Below are 21539 nucleotides of genomic sequence, written 5' to 3'. Positions count from 1 at the left end.
CGTAAGCAATCGGTGAAATTTGAAGCTTATAGCTGTTAAAATGGGGTAGAATTGCGAAAAGTTTCTTATCTGAACAATCGATTGTATGAGATATATACTATATATACAACCGATCTCTATGATTTTTCCAGACAACAATATATGCCATATGCGTAAGCGTTCGGTGAAATTTGAAGCTTCTAGCTGTTAAAATGGGGCTAAAATTGCGAATATATATATATATACTATATATATATACTATATATACCACCATATATATATTATATATATACCACCGATCTGTATTATTTTTTCAGACAACAATATATGCTATATACGTAAGCATTCGTTGAAATTTGAAGCCTCTAGCTCTTAAAATAGGGCAGTAATTACGAAAAGTTTCTTATCTGAACAATCGGTTGTGGGGGATATATACTATATATACGACCGATCTCATCAATTTTCTCAGGCAACAATATGTGCAATATACGAAAGTATATGGTGAAGTTTGAAGCTTCAATCTGTTAAATTGAGTAAGATATTACAAAAATCCTCTTTTTATGAAAAATCGGTTGTATGGAGGATATATGCTATAGTGGTCCGATCCGGCCGGTTCCGACAAATGTCTAATCGGACACCCAAATACACCTGCTCACCAAATTTTATCAAGATATCTCAAAATTGAGGGACTAGTTTGCATACAAACAGACAGACGGACAGACGGACAGACGGACATGGCTAAAACAACTCAGCTCTTCAACCTGATTATTTCGGTATACTTAATGGTGGGTCTATCTATTTTCCTTTAAGGACTTACAATTTTCGGTTTCGTGACGAAATTAATATACCATTTCATTTTCATGAAAGGTATAAAAACATTTTAATGGAATAAATAAACGCCGCATGTGGCTTTACTTTGCGTAACCTTCTGGGCGCACCCGGTTCCACTAGAAAAATGAAAAACAAAAACGTTTAATGAAATGCAAAATGTGCAGCCAAAACGCTTTTGGCTGTCATTCGAATTGTGCGCTGACTAAGCATTTTATTTTATTTACATATTTATTTTTGTTTTTCACTTTCATGTCTCCCAGACACACCACAAAAAGTAATCCCATAAATTGTTTTCAATATCTACATTAAGTCTATATGCTTTTAGGAGCAAAAACCACCAATTCATCTTAAACAAAAATGTTATTTCTTATTTCTAAGTATGTTTTGAATTTTTGAGTATTGCTTTTAAGCTAATCCCATTAAAAATAAAAACATTTGCATTTCTAATAATTTATTAATTCGAAAGTTGCTATGTGTCAGTTTTCTGAGATTATTGTCGGTTTTATGTCATTACGGTCTGCTTACTGGGTGGCTTTCCATTGGATACTTTTTTATACTCAGCTTGCTTTGCACACAGAGTATATTAACATTTGTAATACTTTTCCATTGGATACTTTTTTATACTCAGCGTGCTTTGCACACAGAGTATATTAACATTTGTAATATAACGGTTGATCGTAACGGCATAAGCGAATCGAGATGAATATAGACTACCTTATATCAAAACGCTTAGGATGATATAAGGTATTGATTTAGCCATGTCTGTGCACACGATAACTTGAGTAAACTTATTGAAATGTGGTATATGGTTTCCTTGGCTTATTATCAACGGGTTACAGATATGTCATAGATTTTACATTAAAATTTTATCGGTATCTGTTTCATAACAAACCGAAAAGTCGTCGATGACAAATGAATAACAAGCCGGTAAATAGTTTTATTAACCTATCGATAAATTTTCGATAAGTAATCAATAAATTTTTAATAAGAAATCGATAATTTTTCTTAATAAATCGATAACTTTTCAAAAGAATCACCAACTCTTCTATAGAAAATCGTTACCTTTTTGAGAACATATCGATCACCTTTCGATAAAAATTTTAAAACTTTTCGATAATAAATCGATACATTTTTTGTAAATATCGATAATCTTTTGATAACACTTCGTAAACTTTTCGATAAACAATCAACAGCTTTTCGATATAAAAAACCATAGCTTATCGATAAAAATAGGTTACTCATCGATAACCTTCGTTATCGATAGCAAGTTTATAACACTGCGATAAAAGTCCAAAGGCTTGTTTAGCCGACAAAAAAATTGCTTTTTGCTCGTTAGAAATAGCAAAAAGGCCCGTCGATAACAAAACCTCCACTCATCGAAAATAAACTGTTAACATGTCTATATCAAATTGATAAGGCTAAGCGTAGTTCAACTTCGACGGGCCGAATGTAACTCCGATTAATAACTCAGCTAGGTTATCCTCTAAAAAACTATCCTTAGTATATCGATAGTCAATTCGAAGCTATCGTAAGGTACTGCTAGCATTGACTATCAAGCGTGTGTCAAACCTTTTTCCGATAACAAATACAAGATTTGCGTGGGAAAAACTATTGTCGATTAATATAAGCGAAAATTGGCCGGTAAAAAATTTAATGTATGTCATCACTGGCTCCGGTTCAACACGTCAAACTGCATATAGCTTATAGGTCACATAAACAAACGACTAGTGGTTTTCATTTTGTACATATATGAGTTAAAACTTTTCCTTTGAATGAGCAACACACTCTAGACCACGAGCTGTTTGTGAACTCAAACCTAACCATGCACCACCAAGACGTGGTCCTGCGCCTTCATACTATAGTGGATATAGCGAGGATTACTTGTAACTACGGATATGCCTAATTGTCCTCCATATACTTGATACCCTGTTTTAACTAGACACTGGGTGATATTTCCCGGCTATTCTAATTAAATTAGAATTAATAGAACAAACTGTAACTGCACAGCTACCAAAAGTTCGGGTCCAATGAGTTTTTTTTTGCCCGAGCTGGATAGAAATATATGTAGAGGAAATAGCAAGTGTAGAAGTTTTTAAGCTGCTGTAAAACCAAAATCAAAAACCTAGCCGGAAGAAAAAGAGATGATCAGTTGTATGATCAGCCATATGCTTCCCCACGTAACAGCTTTTGAAAGAGGGATCAAATAAACCATGAGAGGTACCAGGTATCTCCTAGCCTAAATGAGTGTATCAAAACAGAGATTACTATGATAACAAAGCAAAGAAAGAGAGAGAGGGGGAGAGAGAGGGAGCTCAAGAAGATGTTTCCCACTGTTGGCAATAAAAAAATCAAGTGGTACTATTAGCCGAATTTTAAGGAATCGTCCAGAATGAAATCCCATGCAATGAAATTGGCTTGAGATAATTATTTTAAACCGGTTTATACTTGAGACGGATCTATATCGAAAGACCATAAGAGTCACATGAGATTATTTTTTAAACCTTGGTACTTCCGCTGTCTGCTTGACCAGGAGGATCACACGGTATTTTTGCTTACATGTACGGAACCCACTTTGTTTAAAAGAAGCTTCCAAGTAAGAAGCGGAACTGAAAATTATGATGGCTTGCTAGGTCCGTTTATTAATACTATTGGCTGTGACTCCAAAGTGCAAATAACCAAAATTTAGGATTAAAAAACTTCTGATGAATTCCCAAGATAAATAGATCTCTATATAATATAATTCTGCCTGGAACATGCAACTGGGATGTTTTGAGAAATTTGCACATCTTTGCCGTCAATTACTAAAGACAATCTTATACTTTTACTCTAAGATGAAAATAGGACGTGTGTGATATGATTTCTTGTGCCTTTAGCCTTATCTTAAGACACTATTGAATAACAATTGTTGAGGCTAATGTGTTGCTATATAGGATTCTTAATAAACGATCTCCCAATCAGTCCCAATGCAGGCAGACCGCTGATCTCTACGCGAACTAAGCTGAGAAATTACCAGATATATTAACCATAACGAAGTTCGTATTGGTCGATAGATGAAGGTTAGTAGTTTGAAGTTTGTATTCTTCGATATTTGCCGGTTGCCTAAGTTTGGTCAGTATTGTTGGCATGATTGCAGCCTACGCAGATGTAACGGGAACCTGTTAGTGTCCAACAGCATCAAATGCATTCCTTGACCTGTTACGACCAGACTTTATGTTACACGCAACTGTCAACGTAACACCAAATTCCTTCTCGTTCTCTTTTCCCTTCGAAACGAACTTCATGGTCACGTTGACCCCGAGAAGAGAATTGATAGGTCATAGCGTTTGTCAAGATCGAAAGGTTTAAGCATATATTTCGAGGTAAAGGTTTTCCAAATAAGGGTCGTAATTTCCATAAATCTTTCAAACCCAGTTAGTAGCTTCTAAGATACTTATTAGCTACTCAGTAACTGTACGAAGTTGCCAAATACAGCAGCAAATTCTGTCGTAATCACACTCAACTGTAACTGTAAGCAGATAACTTAGCACAGACTCTAATAGTTTAAAACTTAACTAGGAAAGCCTCATTGCTCTGTCCATTCATGGCCAGATTACGATAGAAAGGGGGATTTCGATTATGTTAGAAGACTTAGCCTTAAAAACGTACTATATTTTGTTCATACTTATCTTAAAAGACATGCTATTATACTGTGCTTGGGTTGTTTAAATTGTGCCAGATACAGCAGTTGATGTCTTTAGCGTCAAATATTAGCCACTGAATTGCCCACTCAACTCATGCAATTCTTAGTTGCCTGCATCAAGTGTCCGGTTAGTTGGGAACATACTAAATACGCGTGTACTGATGGGTCTAAACTAACGGAAGGGGTCGGGTCTGCTGTTCACTGAGTCGATCCAAAAATAAGTAGACCTTACAGGATGCCATATTACTGCAGTGTCTTAGGTGGAAATTATAGCCGTGAAGAAAGCAGCAGACATTTTGGAGGAAGAGTGCTTAAGCTGCAGTCACGTCAGTATATATGTAGACATTGATGGTTAGGCGGTGAATAAGGCAATAATCTTACACATTACTTCATCGAAATATGTCCTGAAATGCAAAGAAGTATTGGAGGAACCTCGCTTAAGCTCAGGAGGTATAGAAGGTAATGAAAAGGCTGATGAGTTGGTGAAGGAGGGTGCAGCATTCGCTGAATCGACGGTAGACATCCCAATCCAATTGGGCTAAATCAAAAGGAGACAGAAGTTGCATATGATCCATCAAGCGAGGCTACAAAATGTCTAAGATCATGTATTAATCTTAAGATATTAGCTTCACAAAGTAGTTCATATCTCTGAAGAGAGAAGACTTAAGGCTCACGATGGGCGAACTAACTGGATACTGTCTTCTGACGTCACATGCTAATCAGTAAGCCCTCATTAGTAACAGCAAATGTAGGAAGTACGAACTGCAGGAAAAAATGGTTGAGCACGCTCTGTGTTCGTAGCGCCAGATCAAGGTTCCAGCTATAAACGGCGGCAGAGTTGCCGGATCTCGAGGCAGCAGTTAAGCTTGGTTTTAGAAAACCTCTTGTATTTGCCAAGAGGACCGAGTTATTATATAAAATAAGTCCTGGCACTTAATTGGGGTTCTTCCGTTTGCTCGTCAAACAAATTCTGCTAACAATGTGGACGCATGCAGTCTAAGTGAGGTCTTTATTGACTTGCCAGTTCAATCCAACCTAACCTCTTTTATATAATAATTCAGTTAGTTTCATTGTCATTGCTTTATTCCTTCACTTCTTCACTAAGTTAGCATTTAGTTTCTCTTGAAATGAAACTAACAATCTATGAATGTCAGTCTTATGCAGCCTCTCTTCGGAAATGGCAAACAGAATGAAATATATTGTGGGAGTACTAAAATTGTTAGTGCAGTTACTATGCATCTATAAAAATCATTGGATATTTGCACATACTCAAAACTGGGACTCCTTTTGGCACTAACACAAAAGAAATTGTGCAAACAGGCAAATTGAATGACAGTATGAGTAAAAGAACAAATCCAACATGAACACCAGTTTTTTCTAGGTCATCACTTGACAAGAAAAAGCCGTTTGATGTGCAGTGCCAACATTCTTTCTTTAGCCACCACAACAAAAGTGTAATATCAACTTGTATGTACAAATTGACTGAGCTCAGGCAATAAAATTGTCTACTTTCAATCTCTCCAATCTAAAGGATTTTTGCAATTGTATGCAAATGTTTAAAAGACACAGCAATGTCCTGCCATGGAATCATGGGCGCAGCCAAGGCCATGAAAATGCGGAACAAGGGAGAAATATGTGCCCGGGACCACCAAAAAGTAACTTTGGTGCACGTCGAAGTACCAATTTTTAACGAATTTTTTTGCATATTTGAACAGTGCCTTTTTTGTAGTATTTAGAGCAGAGCTAAGTATCAGCATTTAAAAAAAGGTCAATGTAAAAGTATAATGTTTAAATTCAACAAAAATAATGCTAATGAATTTTTTTTACCATATACATTCCAAATCTACATACTAATTTGACCATCGCGGGAATCATGCATATTCTAGACCATCCGAAACCTATATCCATGATGAACTTTTGATCGCCAGAGCCTCCTTTGAGGTTGACAATTAGATTGGAGAAGCTATGAAATGCAATCACTCGAAAGGGTTATGCTACGCAACACGCTTTCAGAAGGGGCTAGATTTGGAAGCGCTCTTCAAATACAACTTAACTAGTGCTCATCTTAAGGCTTCTATGAATTCAAGTTAACTGACTTGCGATTGTTCGTTCAAAGAACGAAAAAAAAACAAAGTCAGGCAAGAGGAAAGTAAATATTAGAGGTCAAAATTGAAGCCGATAAGGCTTTTTTTATTTACAGATTATTGATTTGTTATCGTTTATTTATATATTGGTTATGAAACAGTTATCGATTTGATATCGGAGCACATATTACCAATTTGTGATCGATGATTCCTTGATTTCTCATGAAAAAGATACCGATAAAACTTCGATGTAAAATCGATGTAGGCCCTCAATAACAAGACGATAACAAAGCAATAAAAAGCCGATGACTCGGCAATAACAAGAATATATATATAACAAACCGACAAATCGGCGAAAGTTTCGCTATCCATTGTAAGCCGATAATAATATAAAGATTATTCGGATATATGGCTAGCATGATTAATATCGCCAAGGGTCGAAAATTCGAACAATACAATTTCTTAGATAAAGGATATCAAAATCAAAGCTAGTGCTACATTCTAACCACTTGGGCCATAAATCATTGCAATGAGCGATCGAAAATCATACTCTACAAGTCACTTATCGTACCCGTTCTGCTATATGGGGCAGAAGCATGGACCATGACAACAGCAGATGAAGCGGCTTTGGGAGTTTTCGAGAGAAAAGTTCTTCGAAAGATTTATGGACCTCTACGCGTTGGCGATGGCGAGTACCAAAGAAGATTTAATGATGAGCTATACGAGCTATACGCAGACATCAACATAGTCCAGCGAATTAAAACGCAGCGGCTGCGCTGGCTAGGCCATGTTATGCGAATGAAAGATGATGCACCGGCCATGAAAGTGTAGAGGGCGGCCCCCACTCCGTTGGAAGGACTAGGTGGAAAACGATTTAAACTCCCTTGGTGTGACTAATTGGCGCCGGTTGGCGGAGCGAAGTAGCGACTGGCGCGCCTTGTTGGACGGCCATAACCATTTAGACGGTTAAACGCGAAATAAGTAAGTAAGTAAGTCATCGATATATATTTCTTTTCACAAGTGGTAGCTTTAGTTTCTGTTGTGCTTAAAGTCCAATGACAACAAGCTCATGGACCCGATAGTCTTCAAGAACATCTACGCTGTACCGAGCTCATGAGTTTTTCTTCAAATCGCCAAATAACGTATTAAATGCAGACATTTCATCCAAATCGCTCAAAAGGTGCGCCCAAAACAAAGTTGAAGAGATCTGTGAATTTCTTCGAGTAACCGAATAATATACTTTGTTCTATGTCTTCATTATAATTATTCACCTTTTTTATACACACATATATTTTTACTTACTGTTAAAAAGTCTTAGAATGTGATGCTCTATCTATATAGCCAATTTAATTCAAATGGGTTAAGCTGTTTGCGCGATAGTAGTGGATATACAAAGAGATATAAATAATAAGGTGAGGTTACGACCCTACTTAAAAATTTCTCTTTTCAAATGCGGAGTGAAATACCTTTCGTTTGATACCCATATTGGCATACCGCATGTAATTTTTTTTTAAATTTCAAATAGGTGGCAACCTTGTGTAAACATCCTCAGTGGCAATACCTATATAGAAAGTCTTAGAATGTGATACACTATCTATGTGCCAAATTTCATTTAAATCGGTATAACGAGATCGTTCCGGATTTACAAACAATTTTTCCTAATTTAAAATAATAAGATAGGCATCGGTATTAGATTACAGTGATGTAACTGAAGTAGTTACGAACACTTGGGACACGAACATCTGACTTTGTATAGGAGGTGAACTTTGGCATTAATTACATTGGCAGATGTGTCCTAAGCGGTTCAGGAGATATTTGATATGGAAAGAAAAAAGGTACCATACTTTCTTTTCCCATTTTTCCTACGTTTCTCGACTGATATAGTAATATAGATGTTTTGCATCTGCCTGCTAAGTGTCATAACCCTGGCTTGGCCCCCTATTTGCCTCAGAGTTATTTGCCGATATTACCCATACGCACTGTCGACCTCTATTTCATACAGTTTGGTACATATTTCATCCAAATTGGCCAAACGGTGCGTCCAAAAAAGGAATTGAAGAATTTGCGTGCGGCGTATTTATACATAAATATATTCTTTTTATTCCTGCTCCACTTCACGAAACATTTTGTTAGTGTTAGCTATGTTGATGTTATTTTTAACACGCTTTTATTAGCTTGGCCTGTATATAACGGAATCTTTGAGTTTAATTTTCACCGGTTTCTAGAAGTCTGATTAATTTGAAACTTTGCATACGTATCAAGGACCGATGACAATGCATTAATGTGATGGTGTGGTGACATAAGGTCAACGGCCATAAGGTCAATTGGCCTTATCACCACTTTGAATGGCGATAAGTTTGATTGGAACTTTGTACACATATCAAGGCTTGATGACCATGTATTAATGTGATGGTGTGGTGACATAAGGTCAACGGCCATTAGGTCAATTGGCCTTATTACCACTTTGAATCGCCATAAGTTTGATTGAAACTTAGCACACGTATCAAGGTTCGATGACAATGCAATAATGTGATGGTGGGGTGACATAAGGTTAACGGACATAAGGTCAATTGAACTTATGACCACCCCAAATGACCATAGCTTTGAAACTTTGCACATAATTCGAAAAACGCATTCCTTTATTAATGATAGAAGTGGATGCGTGGCACATCTACGAAAGAGCATACTGGAGCCCTTTTTAACACGCTTTTATTAGCTTGGCCTGTATCTATCTATTTATCTATGTATCCATGTATGTATGTAACGGAATCTGGAGTGGAGCCGAGAGCTCCGGTAATGCAGAGCTCCGAACTCCGTTGCACCTTTTGAAGCATTTTAAGATAGGTACTTTTAGCTAGTGCAGGCCACCAGACCAAGGCACCATAAAGAAGAATCGGGCACACAATGCCTGTGTAAATACAGTAGGTCACCTTAGGGAAGAATCCCCAGGAGGTGCCAATTGCCCTCGCTTTGCTGCTGCCTTCTTGGATCGCTTCACTAAATGGTCACTCCATAATAGCTTCCTATCCAGAATGACTCCCAAATACTTGACTTGATCGCTAAACGCTAAGAACGTACCCCCAATTCTTGGCGGTGTAAGATTTGGTACTTTGTACCTTCTCGTGAAGAGAACAAGCTCGGTTTTATCCGGGTTGACTTCCAAACCTGTGAGGGGTTGTACTCCTGGAGCAGTTCCAGGATGTCAGCTGGGTCCGTTGGCGTCACTGGAACCCAGGCTCTAGCCCTTGGTCGTAAGGGGATATCACGCGCCACCACTACCTTGAGGCACACGCCCGGATATACCATCCCTATCAGCGTGACGGCGGCCCTATAAAGGTTGACCGACCTGGCGTCGTCACAGGCAATTAGCTTGACATTGCCCTGGAACCACCCTGCATCGGTGTAAGATGGCGGTGGACCAGGGTTGTCTTTTTAACCTTAACGGCCACCGTAGCGAGCGCGGCCTCGATCCACTTCCACAGTTGTTTCGGGATCCTTTCATCTTCGCTGCTCTCGTCTATAATGCCAATGATCTGCCGACCCTTGGCCATTTCGCCGAAAGACCGCGTCCAGCCTCCCTGCGTCTTGGCCCTTTTCGGTGCCGTGGGGTTGGATTCTTCCATGGACCACTGGCGTTTCGAGGTTTCATCACTCTCGACTAAAACTTTTAAAATTACAGAAAAATTGTAAGTTTACAAACGGCGATGGTTACTAGGACATGTTTCTGAATTTCACTTCGTCATCAGCTAGCTTTTCGGGAGCTGAGCGTTGAACTCGAATCTCCAACATTCATATCAGTGCAAAGGCTGATGCCTTTAGCTGCTAAGCCATATGAATGTCCCGTTGTTCGCTGTACAATTGGTCTTTAAGAGTTGCCTTTTTGTTTATATTCCTTCCGAACAAATGTTACTAAGCTTTCAAAAAGCGTGCCTAAAAATCATATCCACACCATTAGGAATAAACTACATACAGAGTGTATGTGCCTACATGGTGATCAAAAGGAATATAAACAAAAAGGCAACTCTTAGAGATCAATTGTACAGCGAACAACGGGACATTCATATGGCTTAGCAGCTAAAGGCATCAGCCTTTGCACTGATATGAATGTTGGAGATTCGAGTTCAACGCTCAGCTCCCGAAAAGCTAGCTGATGAAGAAGTGAAATTCAGAAACATGTCCTAGTAACCATCGCCGTTTGTAAACTTACAATTTTTCTCTAATATCAATTACAACAAGTAAGGAAGGCTAAGTTCGGGTGTAACCGAACATTACATACTCAGTTAAGAGCTGTGGAGACAAAGTAAGGAAAATCACCATGTTGTAAAAAGAACCTAGGGTAACCCTGGAATATGTTTGTTCTATAGGTGGACGCCTCTTCGAGATATCGCCATAAAGGTGGACCAGGGGTGACTCTAGAATATGTTTGTACGATATGGGTATCAAATGAAAGGTGTTAATGTCTATTTTAAAAGGGCGTGGGCCTTAGTTCTATAGGTGGACGCCGTTTCGAGATATCGCCATAAAGGTGGACTAGGTGTGACCCTAGAATTTGTTTGTACGATATGGGTATCAAATTAAAGGTATTAATGAGGGTTTTAAAAGGGAGTGGCCCTTAGTTGTATATGTGAAGGCGTTTTCGAGATATCGACCAAAATGTGGACCAGGGTGATCCAGAACATCATCTGTCGGGTACCGCTAATTTATTTATATATGTAATACCACGAACAGTATTCCTTCCAAGATTCCAAGGGCTTTTGATTTCGCCCTGCAAAACTTTTTCATTTTCTTCTACTTAATATGGTAGGTGTCACACCCATGTTACCAAGTTTTTTTCTAAAGTTATATTTTGCGTCAATAGACCAATACAATTACCATGTTTCATCCCTTTTTTCGTATTTGGTATATAATTATGGCATTTTTTTTCATTTTTCGTAATTTTCGATATCGAAAAAGTGGGCGTGGTCATAGTCGGATTTCGGCCATTTTTTACAGCAATACAAAGTGAGTTCAGATAAGTACGTGAACTGAGTTTAGTAAAGATATATCGATTTTTGCTCAAGTTATCGTGTTAACGGCCGAGCGGAAGGACAGACGGTCGACTGTGTATAAAAAGGGGGCGTGGCTTCAACCGATTTCCCCCTTTTTCACAGAAAACAGTTATCGTCCTAGAATCTAAGCCTCTACCAAATTTCACAAGGATTGGTAAATTTTTGTTCGACTTATGGCATTAAAAGTATCCTAGACAAATTAAATGAAAAAGGGCGGAGCCACGCCCATTTTGAAATTTTCTTTTATTTTTGTATTTTGTTGCAACATATCATTACTGGAGTTGAATGTTGACATAATTTACTTATATACTGTAAAGATATTAACTTTTCTTTTAAAATTTGAATTAAAAAAATTTTTTTTTTAAAAAAGTGGGCCGGGTCCACGCTTTTTACTCTGGGTCCCCACGCTTTTTACTCTGAATTAAATTATTCTGTTAATAACTTAAATTTTATTATAATTTTATTTAGAAGTGATTAACTATAAACGATTGTTTGACCTTCTACTACTGTTATATAAACTCTTTTTAATTGAAAATTATTTTCTATTTTTTAGTTCGGTTTGCTATAAAAGCGTGTTTTTTTAGTTTTCTGAAACTATTATTTATTTCGAATATTTATCCGGTGCGCTGCGGAAACTAGCACCATTAAAGCACTAGCCCGAAGAACACGGAAATGGGTTTATATGAGTATGTTGAACCTTCTATATCATTACACACCTACTTCCGTAAGAAATTCGGGGTCTCGTGAGTCTGGACCATTATAAAATGTTTGTATGATATTTGTGACCGGATTCGCTTTGTGTAAGTGAGGTTGCAAATTGGGTTGTAGAAGTTATGAACAGCAACAACAACTTAAAAAAATTAAATAATTCGAGCTTATTGATTAGCCGGTGTGTAAGTGTTCTTCCCTTTAGTAGATTGGTCAATTTTCAAGATTTCTAAAGGTCCCCCTTTGAGTTCATATCCTAACTCTAAAGTTACCAAATTCTTCTTGATCTCATTTAAATAGTGGTGGACTTAACTACAGTTACAAGAAAAAGTATGTTAGTTATTTGATTACAAACAAATCAACTTTTCACCTGAAAAAGAAAAACTAAACCATTTCAGTAGTAAATATTTTCATATTATTCTTTGTACACTTTCTTAATTTATAGTACTTACACATTACTTAAATATTTACACGCTTACTGTTAGAGTTCAACATACTGGTTACCTTTGTAATGTTGGTAAATTATTGCTCTGCAGTGAAATTACATGAAAACTTAAATGTAGAATGGAATAATGACATAATTAACAATTGACCCACAAAAACAAAATGTTCAAATATTTACTCTCCAGTATTGTTCACCTCTATAGAGATATATGCCGCCAAAAAACGACGCCGCCGAATGTCAAATATATCGCCACGGCGCCTTCCGGCGCGTTCTATATTTTCTACTCACTTAAAACTGTGCTGTTTATTGTTCATGTCGAAAATTGGTGCGATATGGTCGAAAAGGGTACCCTATCCCCATTAGTCCCTTGGAGTGAATGAAATTCCCCCTCTCCCATTAAACAAGCCTAAATATCACCTACACGTTACGGCCCCTGTTAAAAAAACGCATATTTAGGCACATAGATATATGATTACCAGGTGAGGCTTCGTCCCTCCAAAGAAGACTCAAAATGGTGAAGCAAAAACTTTCTTAAGACAGTCGAACAAATGGCCGGGTGTGCCACTACCCTAACGTAGTAGACAGTCGAACTAGTCGGAAAGCCGGAAAACAACAGTTTGGGTTTAACGAACCCTATTGAAATGAATATTTTGAACAAAAACGTTTGCAAATTTTGGCCTATATTTTAAAAGTCTTCTTCAGGGTCCTTGTAAAATTAAAATTATGTAGATGCGCTGAGGATTATACGATTTTTATCCATGAAGGCGGCATCCTTGGCCGAATAGTTACTCCCTAACGTTTCCAGGTGTTTCTCTGCTGTAGTTCGGCAGCATAACCCAACAAAAATATCAAAGTCTTCGGAGCTACGCTTACAGCTTCTAGGAAAATGACGACAAGCGAAGATATGAGTTCGAAGTCGCAGTCTTATAGCTTCTGTGCTGGCACATTTTATGAGAGTCAGGAGGTGTGGTAGCGACTGATAGACGGGATTGCTACTTTTCACAATTCGAACATTGTAACTCTTAAAAACAGCCGAAAAACTGGAGGTCTCCTTTGGTGCGATCAACAATAGGATAGCATTGATGCTAATCGTTGAAACTGTGCCACGAGAATCATGACCATTAACAACGGCTGTAAGTCGCGTTTGTGGGTGAACAACAAGGAGCCACAAATGATTTTAATAGTATTAGGAGTAAACCCAGAACATCTACAAACAAAAGTGTGACAATTTTAAGTTTTTATATTTTTTTTCGGCAGACTCAGCAGTACCATTCCCTAAGATCGGGGTTGGATTCGAATCTTCCCTGGAGTAAGTAAATGAAGGACAGTCCCTTCGCAAGAAGCTACTGCTGAAATTTTTTCAATGACCCGTGAGATTTTGAGGTAAAAACCCCGGATATCGTTTTCCTTAAATACATATAAACAAAACCTTTCCTAAATAATATTTTTTTAAACAGGAAAATCAAATGTTTTCTAAAAAATTTACGACGCGCCGCCATGCCGGTATACAATGAATCCTACGCCGCCGCCGCCTATAAAGAGTTCGGCATAAACCTCTACTTCTCACTGATCTTCTAGTATTTGCTTTGTTTGCAATGTATAAACTGTGCAAATTAAAAGGTTCATACTAGGAATGACAATTTCTTTTTTTTATTTTTGATTTCAGAACACTTTCGGGATTTGATATGGCAACACTAGGATTCCAGGACTAGTTCCTTCTAGACTAGATTCAGGCATTACTTATTTTTCAGTAACTTAGCATGCAAAGGTGAGTAACTTTTCTTTAGAAAATCTCGAACTTGGGTTGGCTTATTATTCCGGAACTTTCGAGACTGAACACGGCATGGAATCCGGCGTTTGGGTTCCCGGTATTATCATACCTAATATATAAATTTCTACTTATGTAATGAAATGTAGTAATTTGGTTTTATGCATAGTAGGTCACGTGTGGCAAATATTTATGCTCCTCTACTTACCACCTCAACTAATTGTGGGTTGGTTGTGAGTGGGAAATAAACGGCTTGCACGTATGAATGTGAATTGGATTAAGTTTTGCGGGTGCTATGTTAGATGTGGCAAATATTCGTGTCATAGTTTAATTGAATATTAAAACTAAAGTTGCATGTTGCAGTTGCAGCCATACAAGCAAATATATTTGACTATACAAACGTGAAGCGTATGAGTCGTTTTTGTCTTCGTTCTATTTTTAGGTGACGTTTTGTAGATTTTATGATTTATCGCTTTGCAAATTTTGTTACATAACAGTAAATTGTGAAATTTGCAAAATCTCCAACGCACGTTTGAATTACATAGACAAAGATACATGATGCTCCCAGCTAGGCAAACCGGCGCCAATTGGCACACCAAGGGAGTTTAAATCGTTTTCAACCTTGTCCTTCCAGCGGAGTGGGGCCGTCCTCTTCCTCTGCTTCCATAGGCGGGTTCCGAAAAAAACACTTTCTTAGCCGGAGCGTCATCTTTCATTCGCATAACATGGCCTAGCCAGCGCAGCCGCTGCGTTTTAATTCGCTGGACTGTGTTGATGTCTGCGTATAGCTCGTACAGCTCATCATTAAATCTTCTTCGGTACTCGCCAACGCGTAGAGGTCCATAAATCTTTCGAAGAACTTTTCTCTTGAACACACCCAGAGCCGCTTCATCTGATGTTGTTATGATCCATGCTTCTGCACCATATAGCAGGATGGGTACGATAAGTGACTTTCTTTTGCCAAGAAAGGACTTTACTTCTCAATTGCCTACCTAGTCCAAAGTAGCATTTTTTCGCAAGAGTGACTCTTTGCTGGGTTTCAAAGCTGATGTTGCTGCTTCTGCTGATGCTGGCTCCCAAATAAAAGTAGTATTTTACGTTTTTAGTATTCGAAATTATGCCTGCCAACAGTGGCGTGGTTGCCTAGGCCCAAATGCGCTGACTCTTTGCATGATGGCAGCACATACTCCGTTTTGTCCTAATACACCATCAACCCCATCTTTTTCGCTAATTTTTCCAGTTTGGAATAACGAGAAAATTTGGCGCATAGTGAAAATCTGGTCGGTGGTAAATTTGCCAGGTCCGAAGCCGCACATATATTGTCCAATCAGCCGACAGGACCTTACACACACACACACAAACACCCCTAATGGCCATTCTACGACATTTTTTTGAAATTTTAAGTTAAATTTTTAAACAGACATAAACTGCTATAACTTTGGAATATATAGCACTTACGAAGATGTCCTTTGCAGTAATATAGAGAAAATGCTTATATTCAAGTATTTAGATATTTTTTCCACATTTATCTGTAATATTGATACATAAATTGAAGGTATACTGATGCAATGCAACTGTGCTCTTCCTGCTATTCTTCATTCCACTCCATTCGACTGCCTTCTTTTACTGATTTCCACTCTATTCGTAACATAACCTCAATTTAAGCGGCCTAACTATTTAGTAAACAATGCTTCTTATTGACTGGACAAGGAACACTTTGAATAGCTCCGCAGGCAATCCATCAGCGCCTGCGGCCTGATAGCGTAGTTGCTTATGTATTTCTCATTCATCATCTCATCGTTTACAAGGTCGCCGTTTTTGTTCTTAAAGGAGTTTGCCCTGGACTTAAAACCTTCCGTCTGTTACAGATTTTTTTTTTGTAAAATTTTCGGGCGTTTTTTCTGCTGGCAGAAGTTCAAGCTCTTCGCACTCACACCTTTCGCGATAGCGTTTGCATACCTTCTTGTTGCGCCTAATTTTAACGTAGTCTCGTAGGCAGCGTCCTTTCTTTCGGTTGGAACACGACATTCTTTGTTGTTCCGTGGTCGCCGGTAACTAATTTGCTTCTCGGCGGCGATACCCTGACTTCAACAAATTCACTCAATAGAAATTAATCCAATATTGAGCCAAAAGAACTCCTACAAACACTTCAGGTGCCACGTTTAGTACATTCAACTAAGAGATCGTCTCGTACAAAAAAAAGCTCAAAATAACGAACAACCTAATTTTCGCATCCGCTTCCTGCAGTGAAATATAAAGTTTGGCCAAAACACGCCAATCACATTCATATTGATTGTATTTCTCATTGAAGCAGAAATTTATACAAGATTTACCAAAAATCTCTGCATGATTTGATTCCTTTTAGAATCTATTTCCTCTCGTTGTTGCCAAAAAACTTCAAGTCTGGTTGACAGCTGCTGCAAAAGTTCAATTTGTTTGTTAAAATTTTTGGTAAAACTTTAATGATACTGAATGGCTTAGCAACAAAGCATCAAAATTGTATAAATCAAAAACGAAAAAAAAAAATATACGGCAATGCGAATTTTTGAGGAGAGCATAATAAAAACTGGACATGGCCGCAGATTTTTGCAGCTGGCTTCCACAATAATGCGTTCTCGTGAGACTATTGATTTTAATCGTAAATTTTAACCCTTTGAATTGCACAGGGATATTTTGGTCCTCTTTTTTGTTTTGATGCGTGTTTGAGGTATGGTTTGAAAAAGATTTGGTATTCTTAGCATCGGTTCAATCAAGTCTATACAAAGAGTCTTTTGGCTGCCTACACAAGTTAGCATTGGTCAAAAGTCCCATAATGCCGAACGATTGGATTTGAGGAAATCAGCGCACGACCGCTGTGAACCCCCAACTTTTGACTTAATGTAATGCTGGAAGAAAATAATATACCATATATATATATATATATATATATATATATATATATATATATATATATATATATATGGTTAATTATGGGGTCCCAAATGTCACGACTTAGTGCAGTAGTCTGCGGTGTGCCTCAGGGGTCAATTCTTGGGCCGTTGCTGTTTAGCTTATTTATCAACGACATTTTTACAGTCTGTAAATTTGTTACTATGCACGCTTATGCAGACGATATTCAGCTTTACCTTTCTAGTCGTATTGATGACGTCGATGATCTCTGTTCTAAACTTAACGCTGACATCTCAGAAATTTTCCATTGGGCTAATCACAACGGGCTTCGTCTTAGCGCAAATAAAACTTACGTCTTACCTATATCAAAGAAAAAGTTGGCTGAGACGGGTATCCCACCGATTTGTATTGGTACCGACCAAATTAAACTGGTGAGTAAAATTACAAACCTTGGCTTTGTAGTCAACTCCAGTTTGACATGTGTTGACCACATTAACCAGGCTATAGGAAGGGTGTATGGCGCACTGCGAAATCTGAGGCTATCGGCGATGTTTACTCCTCGTAACATCAGCCATAAATTGGCTATCCAATTAATTTTACCTTATTTGACATCTTCCGAGTTGATATACAATAAGCTAGACTCGCACTCGGCTGATCGGTTAGACGTGGCCTTTAACCATATAATACGCTATGTGTATGGGCTTTCGAAGTTCGACCACATATCCCGTTGGAAATCTAGCCTTCTGGGATGTCAAATATCCGACTCTCTCAAAGCCAGGAGCTGCATTTTCCTTTTCCGACTCATGCTCACTAAGACGCCCCTATATCTTTATAATAAGCTTTTTTTCACAAGATCCGCTCGTTCAAACGACCTTATAGTACACACATTTAAATCTGTTGCGTCGACTAGACTATTCTTCGTGAACACTATACGTACCTGGAATTCTATTCCCAATGCTATAAGAAATAGTATAAGTAGAAGCAACTATAAGAATGTTATCTATAACTATTTTTCTGATAATAGTATGTAGACTGGCCGTGTATTTGATCACGATATAAGAATAAATTACAAATTAGGTTTTATGGATAGGCTTACAATATATATATATATATATATATATATATATATATATATATATACATCTGTTTATATCAGTATCATGTAACTGTTTATTTTCTTTTAGTACTACTACTTGTAACTATCTTTCCTTTCATGTTGTACTATAAAAGACCTCAAATCTTATTGTACTAATAATTTTGATCATTAAATAAATACATACATACATACATACATATCGAGCCCTTCCCGCAATTTAAGTGTAACCAACAAAAATACAGAAATTAAAATTTTTGCTGAAAACCGATAGTTTTGCATGATTTGAATCATATCACAAATTTTTATAATAGAGAATAGTACAGTTATCAAGCTAAATCAAAACGAAATTTTAGTGTAAGTGAATTTTGAGGTTTGTTTGCTTTTTTTGTGACCGCAAATTGCTACTTACCTCAAAAGTGCTTCTCTGAGGTATTTTACGAGTAATATTTATTTTCACTTTTATCGTGTATATTTATATTGTTCGCAAAAGCACTTGTTGCAATTATACTGTATATGAATGATTTTAGCAACCATTTTGCAAAAAGAAAAAATATGGCTGAAAACGAAAATATATATTTTAGTTTGATGCAAATCATTTCTGCTTAAGTTCGTAAAGTCCAATAAAATTGTTTTATTATTTTAATATGGAGCTTTTACAAAATAAGGTGATTAATTATTTTATATTATCTTTAAAATAAAATACCAAACCGTGTTTTTATACCAATCAAGAATAACTCACTGGTGCCATATAGCGATACTTAGTCTGAAAACCATATTCTGGGGAATGCGAGATATGCGTTGGAACAAGAGGGTACAAGAAGAAACGAAAACTTCCTAAAAGACTTCGGGGTAAAAAGCGAAAGCTGTATGAAGTTAAACCAAATCCCTGCGTAGGTAAAATGTGTGGACACAAATGTTGTGAAAAGCTTAGTGATCAAGATCGGTTGGTGCTAAATGAACACTTTTGGGGCTAGGCAACAAAATACGACAAAGAGATTGGCGTCTATCGTGCATGACCCGAAATGCGTTCAAAGGAGAACATCAGATAACCTTAAAAAACAGTGGAGCTATGCATATTTTATTACCTATAACGAAAACCGTTTTAAAGTTTGGCAGCAGTTTTTACTGAAAACACTTAATATTTCCCAAAACACGTTAATATGCGTTAGAAAAAAACATAACTCTTCAAATACCTCTTGCCTGACCAAAAAAAGACCTCCTCCCCATAATAAGTCTGACGAAATAAATGTGGCTCTTTGGAAATCATTCATTGAACACCTACCAGCAGTTCCTTCCCATTATTGTAGGAACAAAAGTACTAAGTTATATCTTCCACAGTACTTTCGAAACGTGCCAACTTTGTATAGGTGTTACACGCAGCACTTGATAAATACAAATCAGGAGCAAGCTAAGTTATCCCTAAGAGTTTTTCGTACCATTTTCAAAAGTGAATACCATATAGGCTTCCATTTGCCAAAAAAGGACAAATGCATTATTTGTGAAAAGTATAAGAATTCGGACAGAGAAGCACCCAGGGGCGGATACAGGTCTCCAGATGAGGGGGGCGATCATGGCCGAAAGCTCAAAATCCATTTTTGCCATGGAAGTCAGTAATATAAATTAATGATTAACTTCAGAACACCATTTTGACATAATTACAAATAAACGTATCGAATTTATCTTTAAGCACTCAAATTAGCTCAATTAATTGAAAGAATTCGAACAAAAAACAATCAAGAAATGATTTTATACAGCTCAAAGGTAGAAGCTAGTTCTTTCTGATGAGAGAGTTTCACTTGTGGCTTTAACTAAGTGGAGTTATTTTGAATCTATATCTATTGCAGCAATCAAAAAAGGAAAAACGAATTGAGAGAGAATAAAAGTTTCGTATCAGGTCATCAGTGGCTCTGATATTGCATAAATGAAACGACATATTAGGTGTGTACCGGAACGTTTATAAAAAAAAATGAAGTTGGTTGGTGATATGAAGAATTTTTGTTTACAACTGAATGAACAGACAGCTGATTTCGAGCCCCATTCCTGGAAACAAATTGAGAGAGAATACAAGTTTCGTATCAGGTCATCAGTGGCTCTGATATTGCATAAATGAAACGACATATTAGGTGTGTTCCGCAACGTTTATAAAAAAAATGAAGTTGGTTGGTGATATGAAGAATTTTTGTTTACAATTGAATGAACAGACAGCGGATTTCGAGCCCCATTCCTGGAAAAGAATTGAGAGAGAATACAAGTTTCGTATCAGGTCATCAGTGGCTCTGATATTGCATAAATGAAACGACATATTAGGTGTGTTCCGGAACTTTTATAAAAAAAAATGAATGTTTCAACTATTTTATTCACAAACCATGGCATATCTGCGGCAATAAGCGGAAAAAGCAAAACTCACTTATTTATTATTTACCTTTTTTCGCTAGACAAGCAGACAAAAGAAGATAAGAAATATTTCACTCAATCTCAATTTTACGGAAATCTAAAAAATGCATTTCAATTTCTGGCAAATTAAGCACGCCCAATATTTATTCAGGTATGTCTGGGGGGGGGGGGGGGGGGGGGGGGCGGGGAGCGATCACCCCATCGCCCCCCCGTGTATCCGCCATTGGAAGCACCAAACCTTTTACAACAAACTGAGGAACATAAAATGCACATACGGGACAGAGATAAATCAAAAGAAATTTTCTTAGAGGACCTTCAGAAAGTATTGAATACACCACACGGAAAAAGCGTAAACCTTTTCTATTCAAGAAAATATGCTTTTTATAATGAAAGCGTTTACGAAAGCGGCACAAGAGCGGTTATTGCTTTTTATGGGGTGAATCGGATGGAAAACGTGGACGTAACGAAATTTCCAGTGCAATTTTCCAATTAAATATCGTGGATGAAAGGTGGATTCATTCTGATATAAGTATATATTGTGATAGTTGTGTTGGGCAGAACAGGAACAGAGCTATGCAAGCAATGATAATATATTTCTTAGAGAAGGCTGCTACCATA

At 37.4% G+C, this 21539-nt stretch overlaps 1 protein-coding gene across 4 annotated transcripts in view; it reads left to right on the top strand.

The window, feature by feature from the left end:
* Sulf1 (Extracellular sulfatase Sulf1) overlaps positions 1 to 21539 on the top strand; it is a 308672-nt gene that overhangs the window by 187523 nt on the left and 99610 nt on the right. For 3 of the 4 annotated variants that reach the window (XM_067758025.1, XM_067758017.1, XM_067758023.1), the window contains exon 4: positions 14441 to 14542. The exons of the other annotated variant lie outside the window; for it this stretch is intronic. The gene's annotated coding sequence lies outside the window, so the exon portion shown is untranslated. The remainder of the gene's footprint in view (positions 1 to 14440; positions 14543 to 21539) is intronic. 4 annotated transcript variants of the gene reach the window in all.

This window comes from Eurosta solidaginis, chromosome 1, assembly GCF_040869045.1.
Source record: "Eurosta solidaginis isolate ZX-2024a chromosome 1, ASM4086904v1, whole genome shotgun sequence".
NCBI classification, from domain to species: Eukaryota; Metazoa; Arthropoda; class Insecta; order Diptera; family Tephritidae; genus Eurosta; species Eurosta solidaginis.
This window is presented reverse-complemented; position numbering and strand designations above follow the sequence as displayed.